A 17,545-nucleotide genomic window follows, 5' to 3' on the forward strand; every position below is an offset into this window, starting at 1 on the left:
ATCATCCATTTCATATTCGTCTTTATAGCCTAAATTCAATATACTTATTGCAAATCGAACTTGTAAAGGTCAAATAATTTCTTATCATATTATATAATCTTAAGCGCGCAGCAAATCAAATTTAATTACTTAAGGACTTACCTTGAATGTCATTGCACAATTACGGATTGATTAATCAACTACTTTTGCTTTCCCCCTTTCCGAATTTAGCTCCTTTTTCTCTTGAGCTTAATTCAAACAAACAAATAAACATTTATTCACCTTAATCCATCTTTGATATGTAAAGATAAACTCGCACACTTAGTGCTCATTAACCGATCTCGTACACTTAGTACTCGGTATAAATTCAATTTGCACACTTAGTGCCAAATGATCAATTTTTTTACACTTAGTACTCATTACCGATTTCACTTCGCACACTTAGTGCTCATCTCAAGCTTACTACCATTTTGAATATATATACACATACTTATACCACAATCGGCTAGATCAAATAAATGTATATATATATATATATATATTCACCTTCGGTGATATCAAACCATACATATGTATTCACTTTTGATTATACAAAACTATACATATATAATTATGCACTTCCATTGAATTCATGAATTACATTATAATTAAATTCAATCAACTCAATTGCTGAAAACTTACCTCGATTATCGATGGATTAAGTTTCTCGGGTATTCAATTAATTTCGCTTTTCCCTTATCCACTTCCAATCTCCTCGTTTCTTGATCTAATTAAAATTTCAATTTCAACTCATTCAATTTAATTTATAAACAAATCAATTCTTAATGCATAATTAATAAGTTTACTTATTCGCTCCTCATGGTATTCAACATTTACTAAATAGTCCAAAGTATTTAATAATTAAAATACATCAATTTTTTATTTCAATGTACCATAACTGAATGCTCCATATGCCTATATGAATCCTTACATATCTTCATTTCACAATTAACTTCCCATTTAACAATTTATTTCATTTTCATACCATAAACACAAAATCACCTAACATCTAAATTTAAACCTCAATAATCAAACACCAACTCTTATTTTCTAACACATTCAACAAAGAACTAAAGCATTTCTTCATATCAACCTCATGACCGAACATTCAATGTTCAACAATTAGGAAAATAAATTCATTGGTTATGATCAAAAGACAACTAACATCTCAAAAATGCAACCAATTTCAAATTAAAGCTAAACACATACCTAAATTTTGAATCAAGGAAGTCCGAATGTCTTGTTTCTTTTCTATTTTCTTCTTCTTTTTATTTCGACAAGAACAAGGCAAGTGGTTTTATTTTATTCCTTTTCTTTTATTTTTATTACTTTCATTTCATATAATATAATAATACTAATAGGTAAAATGCATATATTCATTATATAAAACTAATAACAAGTGCCGTCCACTACACTTGGAAATGGCAAAATTTCCTATGAAATCCCTCCACTAATAATAGTCCTCATAATTTGGTTATCACCAAATAACTCATTAAGTTTTTATATTATGCATTTAGACCCTATTCAATAAACCGGCATTCAAATGATGCAAATTTTAAAATAAAATTTCACGCCAACCAAATTCATGCATTCAAAACATAGATAATTAATAACTTTTTTTACTCGGATTCGTGGTCTCGAAACCACCGTTCCGACTAGGGTAAAAATCGGGCTGTCATAGCAAATGTATTAATGTTACATGATATCTGTGAAGCTGTGTTGTTCGAAAATGCTCTGTCTGTTCGGTGACACCCCTTACCTATTCCAGCTACAGTTACAGGATAGGGTGTTACATTTTATTGGTATCAGAGCTATGGTTTAGTCGGTCCTAGGATTACCATAGCGTGTGTAAGTCTAGCTATACATGCCATATGTCTGAAACTGTGATAGTGTGATGAATCCTGACATTTGAAATGTGCTTTGATATAGCAACGGATCCCAATAGAGTCGTAGTTGACAATGTTAAGAGTAATGCGCCAGCTCTCGCGCAATGGACGGTGCAAGATGATTCTCAATCGGCTACAAGTAGCCGTGATAGCGAGGCTAAGCAAGCTTTCTATCAGATAATGAATGATTGATTCACCCAATATATTAGAACCAATCTAGCTGTTCAACAACCTCCACCCCTGGTTAATCCTTCTCAAATTCCTGTTGTGACTTTCGTGAATCCAGTTCATTCAAGTAGACCACCAGTTGACAAGATTAGGAAGTATGGGGCTGAAGAATTCTGAACTACAACGAATGATGATGCTGAAAGAGCCAAATTCTGGTTAGAGAATATGATACGGCTGTTTGATGAAATGTCTCTGAATCCGGAGGAATCTGTTAAATTTGCCATTTCACTTTTGAGAGATACGGCGTACCATTGGTGGAAAACTTTAATATCTGTGGTTCCAAGCGAACAGGTTACCTGAGATTTCTTCCAAGCTAAATTTCGGAAGAAATACATTAGTTAGAGATTTATTGATCAGAAACGTAAAGAGTTTCTCAAGCTTAAATAGGGTCGAATGTCTGTCACTGAATATGAACGGGAATTTGTGAGATTGAGCCAATATGCTTAGGAATGTGTATCAAATGAAGCAATAATGTGCAAAAGATTTGAGGATAGACTAAACAAAGATATTCGTCTGCTAGTGGGGATTTTAGAGATTAAAGAAATGGTAGAGCTCGTTGAGCGAGCATGTAAAGCTGAAGAATTAAGCAAATAGAAAAGAAAAGCTGATTCTGCAACTAGAGATGCTAGAAAGAGATCTTCGAGTAAATCATTTCAGTCTGGACCAAAGAAATTCTGAGATGATCAGTACTGTTCAAATACTAATGCGGGACATTCAAACCGAGATCTTGCTAGATCGTATTTAAACACCAAAGCCCCTGTTACTTCTGTTGCAACTGTTGGAAATGTCTGATCTGAGAAACCTGAGTGTAAACATTATGGTAAAATACATCCGGGAAATTGTAGATTGAATGACCAAGCCTGTTTCCGATATGGGTCCCTGGTTCATTTTGTAAGAGATTGTTTTGAACCTACTGAACAAGAGAATGTACAGAATCTGAGACAGAGTAACACCTCAGCTAGAGGTAGACCTTCCAAAAACACGAGAAATATAAGTGGTGATCAAAGAACTACTAGAGATACTGCTATTAGATCTGAGGCCAGAGCACCTGCTAGGGCCTATGCAATCCGAGCTCGTGAGGAAGCCTTGTCTCCAGACGTGATTACTGGTACTTTCACTCTTTATGATACTTTTGTGATTACATTGATAAACCCCGGCTCAACGCATTCTTATATCTGTATGAATTTAGTGTGCAATAAGACTTTGCCTGTAGAGTCTACTGAATTTGTAATTAAAGTATCAAACCCTTTAGGCAAAAGTGTTTTAGTTGATAAAGTTTGCAAGAATTGTCTGTTAATGAGTCGAGATACTTGTTTTCCTACTGATCTGATGCTATTGGCTTTTGACGAATTTGATATAATTCTGGGATGGATTGGTTAACATTGCACGATGCTATTATGAACTGCAAAACAAAAATCATTGACTTAAGGTGTAAAAATGATGAGATAATTCGAATTGAGTCTAGTAATCTAAATGGGCTACCAGCTGTGATATCTGCAATGAAAGCACGGAATTATGTAAAGAAAGGTTGTAAAGCATACTTAGCTTATGTGTTAGACTCAAAAGTGGATGACAAGAAAATTGAATCAGCGCCCGTTGTCTGCAAATTCCCTGATGTGTTTCCTGGGGAGCTACCTGGTTTGCCTCCAAATCAAGAAGTTGAGTTTGGCATTGAATTCGTACCTGGTACTACTCCGATATCGATAGCTCCGTACAGAATGGCTCCGACTGAACTAAAAGAATTAAAATTTCAGTTGCAAGAATTGACCGATCGAGGATTTACTAGACCTAGTTTCTCACCTTGGAGTGCTCCTGTTTTGTTTGTGAAAAAGAAAGATGGTACAATGAGAATGTGTATTGATTACCGTCAACTTAACAAAGTGACTGTAAAGACAAATACCCTCTACCCAGGATCGATGACTTATTCGATCAGTTGAAAGGTGCTACTGTGTTTTCAAAGATAGATTTGAGATCGGGTTACTATCAGTTGCGAATAAAGGACTCTGATTTTTCGAAAACTACTTTTAGAACAAGGTACAGGCATTATGAATTTTTAGTTATGCCTTTTGGATTAACGAATGCGCCTGCTATCTTTATAGATTTGATGAATAAAATTTTCAGACTGTATTTAGATCAATTTGTTGTTGTATTTATTGATGACATATTAATTTATTCATGTAATAAATCTAAACATGCCGAGCATTTGAAAATTGTGCTACAGACACTGCGAGATAGACAGTTGTATGCGAAGTTCAGTAAATGTGAATTTTGGTTGCGAGAAGTTAGTTTTCTGGGTCATATTGTATCAACCTCTTCGAGCAAAATTTCAACTATTATAGATTGGAAACCTCCAAGAAATGTATCTGAAGTCCGTAGTTTTCTAAGACTTGCTGGTTACTATAGAAGATTTGTGAAAGGTTTTTCGATAATTGCTACTCCATTGACGAAATTGCTCCAAAAAGAGGTGAAGTTTGAGTGGTCAGAAAAGTGCTAGAACAGTTTTGATCAGTTGAAAACTTTGTTGACTGAAATGCAAGAAGGTAAAGTCATTGCTTATGCTTCAAGATAGTTGAAGCCACATGAAAAGAACTATCCGACACACGATCTTGGGTTAGCTGCTATTGTGTTTGCTCTGAAAATCTGGCGTCACTATCTGTTTGGCGAGAAATGTCATGTATTTTCTGATCATAAAAGTCTGAAGAATTTAATGATGCAAAAAGATTTAAATCTGCGACAGAGAAGATGGTTGGAATTATTAAAAGACTACGAGCTAGTTATTAATTATCATCCGGGAAAAGCAAATGTTGTTACTGATGCTTTAAGTTGGAAATTGTTGTTTGCTTTGCGTAAAATGAACGCTCATTTGAATCTATCTGATGATGGTTTAGTTTTAGCAGAATTAAAAGCAAAACCCTTGTTTATACAACAGATCTGCGAGGCTCAGAAATCTGACAATGAATTGATAGTTAAACGAACTCTGTATGATTCTGAATTCCAGGTTGATGTTAATGATTGTTTGAGATTCAGAGATAGACTCTTTATTCTGAGAAATCCAGAGTTAATTTAGTTGATTTTGAGTGAGCTCACAGTAGTAGATTCTCTGTACATCTGGGGAGTACGAAAATGTATAACGACTTGAAGCAATTATACTGGTGGCCAAGAATGAAAAGAGATATTTCTGATTTTGTCTCTAAATGTTTGATCTGTCAACAAGTTAAAGCTGAACATCAGGTGCCATCAGGTCTATTGCAACCGATTATGATTCGAATGGAAATGGGATTGAGTGACCATGGATTTTGTTTCGGGTTTACCCCTGTCTACGAAAAAGAAAGATGCAATTTGGGTTGTAGTTGATCGTTTGACGAAATCATCTCATTTTATTCCAGTGCGATCTGATTTTTCGCTTGATAAGTTAGCTAAGCTTTATATTTCTGATATTGTAAGACTGCATGGTGTACCATTGTCGATTGTGTTAAATAGGGATCCAAGATTTACATCGCGATTCTGGAAGAAATTGCAAGATGCTCTGGGTACTAAATTACATTTCAGCACTGCTTTTCATCCACAAACAGATGGTCAATCTGAGCGGATTATTCAAATACTGGAGGATATGTTGAGATGTTGCATTCTTGAGTTTGAAGGTACGTGGGAACAATATCTACCTTTGATTGAATTTGCTTATAATAATAGCTTTCAATCGAATATCAAAATGGCACCGTACGAAGCCTTATATGGTAGAAAGTGTAGAAGTCCATTATACTAGTCTGAACTCGGTGAGAATAAGATATACGGCATCGATTTGATAAAAGAAACAAAACAGAATGTGAGAGTAATCCGAGATAGTCTGAAAGCTGCCTCTGATCGTGAGAAATCTTATGCAGATTTAAAATGAAAAAATATTGAATTTGAGGTCGATGATAAAGTGTTTTTGAAAGTATCTCCGTGGAAAAAATTGTTCCGATTTGGTAAAAATGGGAAGTTGAGTCCGAGGTTCATTGGACCGCATGAAATCACCGAGCGAATTAGGCCGGTTGCTTATATATTGAAGCTACCATCTAAGTTAGAAAAGATTCATAATGTATTTCACGTATCGATGCTTCGACGATACAAATCTGCTCCTTCACATGTAATTTCTCCGTCTGATGTTGAAATCCATTCAGATATGACTTACGAAGAAAAGCCAATTTGTATTCTATCCTGTGAGATTAAAGAATTGCATAATAAGAGAATTCTGTTAGTCAAAGTACTGTGGCATAGACACGGAGTAGAAGAGGCTACATGGGAGCCTAAAAATGCAATGAAACAGCAATATCTGAATCTGTTTGACGGTAAGATTTTCGGGGGCGAAAATCCCTAAGGGGGAGAATTGTAACAGTCTGATTTTGACTCTAGTCAGAATAGTGGTTTCGGGACCACAAATCCGAGTCTGAAAAATATTTTTAATATTATTTTCTGTGTCTGTGATATGTAAATTTATATCTGTGAAATTTCTGTAATTTAATTTGTCTGTTTCTATGCTCGATTTGCAAAAAGGACCAAATCGCGTAAAGTGTAAAAGTTGAGTGCTAGATGCTAAATTACCTATTTGGCTTGGCTTTTAAAATAAAGGTTCTTGCATGTCAAATTGACCATTTATCCTAGTAGTGGACAAACATGGACATGAGTTGGTGAAAATTTGATGATATATGCTAAGGGCAAAATGGGAAAATGATTATTAAAGTGATTAAATGAAAATAAATATAAAAATGAAGCCATTTTCATGCATGTATTGCCGAAAATACAAAGAAATAGAAAGAAGAAGACCATCCTAGGGTTCGGTCATTGTTTTGGTTAATTAAGGTATGTACTTTGGTCCGTTTTTGATAATTTACATTTCTGTGATTGTTGCTTCATGTTCTTCAAAACCCATATCTGAATTTCTGTTTCTGTTAAAGCTTTCATGAAATTCCATTGCTGATATCATGAGTTTTGTAATGTTCTTGGATGAATTATGAAGGTTTAGTAGATGATTTATAAGCTTTGTCTTTGAATTTTGATGAAATAGAGCTATTTGGGCTAATTTGTGAAAATAAGGTTTTGAAAGACTAAATTGTGAATTAAATATGTTATTTGGGCTTGTATGGAAGCCATGTATATTCGGCCAAACTATAGTCTTGGTAAATTTTGTATATTTGTGATTTTGTGAAAAATGGACTAAATTGTCAAAGTGTGAAAATATGAGGGCTATAATGTAAAGTGCCCTAAATATGTGTATATGGATTAAATTGAATGAAATGAATGATTGAATGGTTGAAATTGTCTTGTATTAGATCAAGAACAAAGAAAATAGGAGTTAGACCGATGGAAGTCCAAAGTAGTTGAATAGTCGACTCATTTTCGTCCGAAATCTGTACGAGGTAAGTCAAACTAGACTTACGTGTTAAGTTGATTAATTTCAGTGTATATAAACTATTATCTGTATTGGACGGTTTTGAGAGTCTGATGAATAAATTCTAATAATATGCTGGTGTATGAGAAGTTCTATATGTTTCTAAAGGAATGTCGAAATTGATCTGAGATATCGTGTAAGACCGTGTCTAGGACACAGGCCTCGATTTGAGATTTCGTGTAAGACCCTGTCTGGGACAGAGGTTACGATATCAAATTACATGTAAGACCACGTCTGGGACGTCGGCATTGTACTTGTCTGTGAATACCTATTCCGTTTCTGGATTGTCCGATGATAAAGTATGAGATATGAAATGTATAATTCATACAGGTACTTTCGTATCGTACTAGATTTCTGAATAGAAAAGACTATGTTTCTGTGACGTAAGGAAATATTCTATGAGATGGCTGTGAATTCTGGCCATTAACTGTTACTTTTATGCTATATTAGTTGGGTAATTGTATTTCACTTACTAAGCTCTTCGTTGCTTACTCTGTGTGATTTCTGTCTATTTTTCAGTTATCGTAGCTACTAAAGACTCGAGAATAGTTGAGGATCGTCACCACACTATTGAACTCATTTTGGTACCTTTGAAAGTGTAAATATTACTAAGTATGGCATGTATATGCTAGAATGTCTATGTATTATGTTTTGAATTGTATATATGTTATGCCATGTCAATTGGAAAGCAAATGATATATTTGAGCATTGTTTTGGTGGATGTTTGTAATGTGTTATATTCTAATGTGTTTTGGTCATATTTGAGCATGGAATTGGTTGTAAATGTTGGTATAATTGTTGCATATTAATGCTTGTTCGATTGGAACCATATGAGGTGGCAATTTGGCTTAAACCAAGCCTGCATTGTGCCACACGGCCAGGGAACACGGGCGTGCCTTGTGGCCCTGTGAAAATGTCAGTAGCTAGCTAAATTTTACACGGTCATGGCACACGGCTGTGTCTGTTGGCCGTGTTAAAAAGTCAGTGTAGGACCTCTTTTTGGCACGGTTGGACCACATAGGCATGTCTTGTGCCCGTGTGAGTCACATGGCCTAGTCACATGGGTGACTTTTCAGTTTTGAAAATTTTGATTAAGTTCTAAAAATTGTTTTGGTGGATGTTTGTAATGTGTTATATTCTAATGTGTTTTGGTCATATTTGAGCATGGAATTGGTTGTAAATGTTGGTATAATTGTTGCATATTAATGCTTGTTCGATTGGAACCATATGAGGTGGCAATTTGGCTTAAACCAAGCCTGCATTGTGCCACACGGCAGGGAACACGGCGTGCCTTGTGCCCTGTGAAAATGTCAGAGCTAGCTAAATTTTACACGGTCATGGCACACGGTCAGGTCTCATCTGGCCGTGTTAAAAAGTCAGTGTAGGACCTCTTTTTGGCACGGTTGGACCACATAGGCATGTCTTGTGCCCGTGTGAGTCACATGGCCTAGTCACGCGGGTGACTTTTTCAGTTTTGAAAATTTTGATTAAGTTCTAAAAATTGTTTTGGTGGATGTTTGTAATGTGTTATATTCTAATGTGTTTTGGTCATATTTGAGCATGGAATTGGTTGTAAATGTTGGTATAATTGTTGCATATTAATGCTTGTTCGATTGGAACCATATGAGGTGGCAATTTGGCTTAAACCAAGCCTGCATTGTGCCACACGGCCAGGGAACACGGGCGTGCCTTGTGGCCCTGTGAAAATGTCAGTAGCTAGCTAAATTTTACACGGTCATGGCACACGGCTGTGTCTGTTGGCCGTGTTAAAAAGTCAGTGTAGGACCTCTTTTTGGCACGGTTGGACCACATGGGCATGTCTTGTGCCCGTGTGAGTCACATGGCCTAGTCACGCGGGTGACTTTTTCAGTTTTGAAAATTTTGATTAAGTTCTAAAAATTGTGAATGGGTTCGATTTAGTCCCGACCTTCCCTAAATATATGTTTTAGGTCTTGTAGACCATCTTAATTGATGAATTGTTGATGAATGCAAATGTATTAATGTTATATGATATCTGTGAAGCTGTGTTGTTCGGAAATGCTCTATCTGTCTGGTGACACCCCCTACCTATTCCGGCGACGGTTACGAGATATGGGTGTTACAGTGTAGCACACACGGCTGAGACACACGCCCGTGCCTCTGCCCGTGTGCTCAACTCTGAGCATTCTGTTTCTCAATTTTAAGATGCAGGGGACACACAACCAAACCGCATGCCCATGTGTCAGGCTGTGTGTCATGCACGGTCAAGACACACGCCGGTGTGTCTACTCGTGTGGACAAAATAAAGCCATTTCCTAGCTTTATTTCTCACCCAAATTTGCCAATAACCTACACCAACACTTACAAATATATACCAGCCAATCCAAGCATTATAACCAAACTAATTTTAACATCTAACATGGTACATCATTACATGCATACATATTTATAATTTTATCTTTATTAAGTATATTCATTTAGCATAACTCAATCAATCCATAATATATACTCATGATATTTCCATAGAATAACCTTATTAGATATACCAAATCATAATCATTACTAGCCATTCCAATGGCTAGATTACAAACAACATTTATAAGCCAACAATGGTCAAGTTACCTATACATGCCATTATACCAAAATGAGGTTATTATTTATACCAGAACAAGCTAGTGGATAGTGTGCTGATGCTCCAATAGATCTCCAATCTTCACAAGCCTCCGAGCACTATAAAACAGAGAAAATAAATCCAGTAAGCATTATGCTTAGTAAGTTTGTATAACAGGAATTAAACTTACCAATCTCATTTATTAAAATTAAGCATACAATACATGTTTTTCTATCAACTTGGCAAATTGCTTAAACACATACACTCAATCAATCAAGTTAGCCATATAATACATTTATAAATCAAATAAATATAAATGAGCTCATCATATAATCCTCCATCAAATAATTCAGAAACAATCAGAGCATATTTCTATTTATCTCATCATTTTACTCATTTCAAAAGTTTTATTCGTTGAATTATTGAAATATCGATGGATACTTAAATGGTACACTAAAGGTGTAACAACCTGTTTTTAGTTAAATCAGAATAGTGGTTTTGGGACCACAAATCTGAGGTCAAAATATTTATTTTATTATTATTTTAATGTTTACAGCATGATAGAATAATTGTGTGAAATTTTCGTTAAGAAATTTAATCGTTTGAGTGTTTAATTTGATAAAAAGGACTAAATCGCATAAAGTGCAAAAGTGGTGTTCTATTAGCTAAAGATGTCTAATAGCTATGAAATCTTAAATTTAAGGTCCTTAAGTGGTAATTATACCATTTTTTATACTAGAGGACATTCTTGGACATCATTTAAGTGTTTTTGAATGTTTATAATTAAGGTTAAATATGTAAATTGGTTAATAAATGATAATTTACTAAAACAAAAGTCATTATACTCATACTCATCTTCATCTAACCAATTTTAACAAGGAAAAGAGCCATTTTTAGGGCTTGAAATTTGGCAAGCTATTCTCCTTCATTTAGGTATGCATTTTTAACTTGTTTTTATTGATTTCTACATTTTTGAGATCGTTGCAGCTTAATCTAGCTAGCCCAGGGACTATTTTACAAAAATTTTAAAGGTTTAGGGTTTTAAAATTAATGAATATATGTGTGTTTTGATGTTTGATGATAGAAAATGCATGTTTGTTGTTATATAAACAACATTTGTTAAGCGATTTTTAGTAAAATGTCCAATTAGGGGTTAATTTGTGAAATTTTGAAATTTTGGTGGATAAATTGTGAAATAAATTAAAATTATGGATTTCTAGGAACCTAATTGAGCATGGGTTGTGGTTGAATTTCATGAATTTGTGATTTTATGAAATACGGACAAAATTGTAAAAATGTGAAATATTAGGGGCAAATGTGTAAAGTGGCTTTAAAGTGTATTTTGGACCAAATTGAATAGAGAGATTATTAAATAAGCTAAATTTTATATCATTTAGATCAAGAAAAGTGAAATACCGACTTAGATTAGGAAAGAATAAGGTCTTGGATTAATCGACTCCTTTCACCATTTTTGCATCCGAGGTAAGTTCGTATGTAATAAGCTTTTTTTTACATGTATTTTAAATGCTTTAATATTGTATAAATTGTGAATACAACATTGTAGACCTATTCGATGAAGATTCGACATTGGAAATCCCGGTTGAACCTTAGGAAAAGATTAGGAAATGAATGACATGTCATTAGGGGTTATTATTGTTTTGGGTGCTAGTCCATACGTCTTACCGGTGGCTAAGTTATCCACCATGTGTTGCAGGTTCTCGTTAGCTTGTGTGAGCAGCACCGTGTAGCTACGTCATGATCATCAGCTTGTGTGAGCAGACCCATTGATAGCTCGTGAGTGAGCGTTATTGAGATAGCTTCGACTATATATATTATTGGCACTTAGGGTGCGTGATTCCCGAGTATCCTGTATTATTCCAAATGGTTCAACGGGTATATTGAGGATATGAAATGGTGAGAATAGATACCTATCAGCACAGGTATGTATGGAATTTATTTATATATCGAACATATGAAAGAATTGAGCTTATGGATATATAGATTATTGAATTCATATTAACATTGTGATTACTTAATTGTGGTATGTTATATACATATTTTGATTGGTAAATTAAATGGTGAATTTTATTTATTAACTTCATACGAGCTTACTAAGCTTTATAGCTTACTTTGTATATTTTTCATGTTTTATAGTGATTTCAAAGCTAGCTCGGATTCGGGAATCGTCGGAGACTTCATTACGCTATCCTACTATCACTTTGGTACTTTTGAACTTAAGTATTTTGAGTATATGGCATGTATAGGAGTTTGGTCATTTTGGTATATGTGTTGTTAATGAATTTAGTCATTTGAAATGGCATGTAAATATTAAGATTTTGGTTTTGTATATAGCCATGAAAGTTGGCTTAACTTGGTTGGTTTAGTTGTATATATAATTGTGCATATGGCTCTTATTATGTGTTTGAATATGGTTATATGATGCTTGTTGATAATAGGTATTATGGATAGCAAATGGTTGATGAGTTTGTTATGTATGTGAAATTAGGTAAAGTAATGCATGTTTAGAAAATGACCATATTGATGATTTGATAAAGTGAAATTTGGCATGAAATTGATAGCATATTGTGAGATTGTATATCTTGGATTAGTTGGTGTTGGAAATGGTATGAAATATGCCTGATTGAGGTTGATTGAATTCCTATTATATGCTATGTTCTGTACCATTTGAGTTTGGTGTATGTACATGCAAATTGGGTGGCAAAATGGCTTGGTAAATAGCCTATTTTTGTCTACACGGGCGAGACACGGACGTGTGTCTCAACCGTGTGTGACACACAGTTAGGTTAGATGGTCATGTGTCCCTTGGTGTTGAAATTGAAATCAAGTCAGTATGCCTTACAGGGCTCAGCACACGGGCGTGTGACTTGGCTGTGTGGCATTTGTAACAGCCCAGTTTTAGCTAAATCGGAATAGTGGTTTTGGGACCACAAATCTGAGGTTGTAAAATTTTTTTAATATTATTTTTGGTGTTTACAGCATGTGATTATTTATGTATGAAAATTTCGTGAGCTAATTTTATCGTTTAATAGCTCAATTTGATAAAAAAAAGGACTAAATCGCGTAAAATGCAAAAGTAGCATGCTATAAGTTAAAAGTGTTTATTTGATATGGTTTATTAAATGTGAGGTCCTTATCATGTTATTAGACCATAACTAAGGTAAGTTTACAATTATGACCATGGTTTAAGTGATTTTGAAGTTTTTTAAAGGTTAAATATGTAATTAAGTAAGTTAACATATAATAAATAAAACCAAAAATCAAAAATAATGTTTTATTATCATCTTTTAACAGAAAATAAAAGGGAGAAGAAAACATTTAGGGCTTTTGAAATTTGGCACTTTTGAAGCTTGATTAAGGTATGTTCTTTGCTCAGTTTTTGATAATTTCTACATTTTTGTGATTGTTGCTTCGTGTTCTAGCTAGCCCGTGCTTTAATTCTCAAATTTGTTGATGATTTTGTGCAGTGACATTGATGAGTGCTTGAGTTCTTGAATGTTTGATGATGGAAAATGAGTATTTGTTGATAGATTATCATGTTTTGTAAAGTGATTTTTAGTGAAATTTCATAAAAGGGGTTAATTTGTGAAAATATAAAAATGTGGGGTTAAATGTGTCAATAAATGATAAATATGGGCTGATATGTATACTACGAAAATTCAGCTAGCAAGAAAATAGAAAGAAATTGTGTAATTTGTGTTTTTTTTAATAGAGGACTAAATTGAATAAATGTGAAAATTTAGGGGCTAAAATGAAAAAATGCCCAAATATGTGTTTGTGGACAAAATTGAATGTGTTTATGAATAAAAGAGTTAATTTTGAATGTATATAGATCAAGAATGAAATAAATTGGATTTAGATCAGGGGAAATCCAAAGTTATCGAATAGTCGATCCAGTCCCTCTATTCTAACTACGAGGTAAGTTCATATGCAAATAAATATCTTTAAATTGAATTACATGTGTTTACTTGTCATGGAGATATTATAAATGTTGAACGAGAATTTAAGAGCAAGAATCAACAAAGTTACGATATCCGAAAGTCCCGCACGAACCTTAGGACTAGTATAGGATACGATTGTCATGACATTAGGTTACCGAGATGTGATTACATGTAAGACCATGTTTGGTACATTGGCATCATTATTTCATTTCATGTAAGATCCTATCGGGGATAGTGGCATCGATATGTGATAACATGTAAGACCATATCTGGGATATGGCATTGTACGAGCTTATATGATTTCCGAGTATTCTTAACAATTCTGAATGGTTCAACGAGCAAAGTCAAGTCAAGAAAGAATATATGAATGAGCTAAGTGACTCAGGTATGTACGAAATTGATACGAGTAATGAAAAGGGAAAGTATTTGATGAACTTGATTAAGACATTGAATATATATTCAATGAGAAAGGTTTGTAAATTTGAATGTGATTAGCTATGTTTAGCATATTTGAATTGATATACAAATATCCATGTGTTGACTTTATTTGTATATGGCTTACTAAGCTTTTGAAGCTTACTTTGTATGTTCATTCCTTGTTTTATAGATTATCGAAGCTAACTCGGACATCGGGGATCATCGGGAACTATCATCACACTATCAACTACTTGTTGGTGCTTTTGGAGCTTTGTATATATGGTATATGGTATGTATAGGCTAGTGTCATTTTGGTATGTTTTGGTTCATGATATTAGCCATGAGATTTGGCTTGTAATGGTGATGTGTATGGCCATTTGAGTTGGCTTGATTTATATGTTGACAAGTGATATGTATGTGATGTATATAATGCCTTATATGTTGGCTTATTTTGGTATGCTTGCCACAGTTGTTGGTATAGCTAAATAGTTGATATTTGGTTAATTAGTAGATGATGTATTAATGTTTGGAAGATTGGCATATTGTAGTTTGATTTTGAGATGAAGACATGGTGCAATTTGTGTCATGAAATAGATGATAATTTGATGGGTAAATGCATTTAGTAGTCATGTGAGATTGATGATTTTGGAACATAGATTTGGTATGTTTTTGAATATGGAATTGAGTGGTTGAAATGGTTGTCAATAGATGGCATGATATGTGTATGAATTGGCATACTTTTGGCTGCCTATTTGTGTGTTAAAATTATACCATTTTGATGGCTAGGTGAGCATGGGAAAAGGGTGGCAAATAGGTTTCGCAAATAGCCTATTTTTGTCCACACATGCAGAGACACGGGTGTGTGTCTCAGCCGTGTGCAACACCCGATCATGCTACATAGCCGTGTGTCCTCTGGGTACCCTTCGAATTAAAGTCAGTATACCCTATAGGTTTGGCACAGCCTAGACACACAAGCGTGTCTACTAGTCGTGTGTGCCATACAAAATGGCACATGGGCTTGTGGTCGGCCGTGTTACCCAAGTCAGTAACCTCCCCAGTTTTCCCACAGCCATGGCACACGGGCATGTCCTCGGCCGTGTGGTACAAGCCAGTATGTATGCCCTGCTTCACACGACCTGTGATACAGGCGTGTCTGGTAATCGTGTGAGGTACACGGCCTGTTCACACGGGCGTGTGACCTTTAAAAGTTTGAAAATTTTATAAGTTTCACAAAGTTTGTGAATGTTATAGTTTAGTCCTGAACCACTTCTAAGCATGTTTTACGGCCTTGTAAGACCTTATAAGTGACAAAGTGATTAAGATGAATGAGTTTTTAATGATGATTGCACAAATGTATGATTTAGGTTGTGGTTGATTGGTAATGCCACGTAACCCTATTCCGGCGACAGATATGGGTTAGGGGTGTTACAACATAATTTAGTATACCTTACAGGTTTCGCACAACCTAGCACACAACCTGGCACACAGGCGTGTGTGACCACACGAGCTAGCCACACAGGCATGTGTGTTCGTGTGACCCAAGTCAGAGAGTTACACGAGATAGGACACGGGCTAGGACACGACCATGTGCTTTTATTTTGAATGTCCACACGGGCGTGTCTTTGGCCGTGTGAGGCACGCGACGGGGCAACAAGGGCATGTGTCCCTTGTATTTTGCAAAAGTTTTCTAATTGTTCCAAAAGTTTCCTAAGTTGTCGGTTTAGTCCCAAACCACCCCAAATACATGTTTTAGGCCTCGTAGGCTTTTACTAGGAACGAAATGTATGTTGTTAAGAACTTGAAAATGTATGTGTAATTGTATAAAATGATCGGTAGTTCTTTGTAACCTATTCCAATGTTGAATACGGGTGAGGGGTGTTACACAATGTGTACATAACTATAAACCGTCAATTCTTATTCACGGAGCATACTCTCGAGCCATAAGTCAAGATGCTCAAACGAGCCATTTAATCATGTAATAGGACACTTATCTAAGCTAATCAGGAAACTCATAAGAGTTTTTACTTAAGAAGCTCATAGAGCCTTTCAGATATCTCTGAAGAGATAATATCAGGGAGCTTTGGATAAGGGAACGGATAGTTCAAGCGAGTTTAACAGGACACTTATGAAGAGCTGCGTTTGTGTCCGCATTATATGTCGGATCACAACCGATCGCATGCTAGGACACTCACAAACAGCTGCAGTAGTGCGCAACACATGCTAAATCACTACTGATCAGGATGCCCACAGGAACTATACATATTAGTATGCTCAACAGGCTATATCGGGATTACTCGTCCAAGCTAAATCCCATCTGCAACATATGCAGAGTCTCATTCATATACGGGAAATCATATGTATCCATCGATTTTCATTATTCAAAAGGATCTTAACATTTTAAATACATTTCCAATCATGAAATTATTTCATGTATCTATAGCATTCCATAAATGACATAAACATATATCATATTCAACAATCAATTTAACATGTTAATATGCATAAATAAGTTACATGAACTTACCTCGATAATAATTTGTACAAGAAAATCTACTAATCCAAAACTCTCTTTTCCTTGATCTAGCTTTGAATTTTTGTTATCTAGATCTATATAAATGAATTTAATCATCAATTTATCACATTTCATATTCAATTAGACTCAATTTACATTCTAGTAAAAATTACAATTTTTCGCTTAAACTGTCTATAAATTCCAATTTCGTCCCTAGTCTCGGAAAATGAAATTCATGCAACTTACTCCTTATTCCAAGCCTAACCAAAATTTCAACATAAAATTTATAGCACATGTATTCTATAAAATTCAGAATTTTTCTTCAATTTTCATAACTTTACAATTTAGTCCCTAAATCATGTTTTCACCAAAATTCACTTTGTAAAAGTTGTTTATCTATCAACAACCTTTCATATTCTACCATAAATTTCAAATTTTCAGCATATTCATCCATGGCATAACTTCTATACTTTGATAACTTTTCAAATTAATTCCCCAAATAGATGA

Source organism: Gossypium arboreum, chromosome 3 (genome assembly GCF_025698485.1).
Source record: "Gossypium arboreum isolate Shixiya-1 chromosome 3, ASM2569848v2, whole genome shotgun sequence".
NCBI classification, from domain to species: Eukaryota; Viridiplantae; Streptophyta; class Magnoliopsida; order Malvales; family Malvaceae; genus Gossypium; species Gossypium arboreum.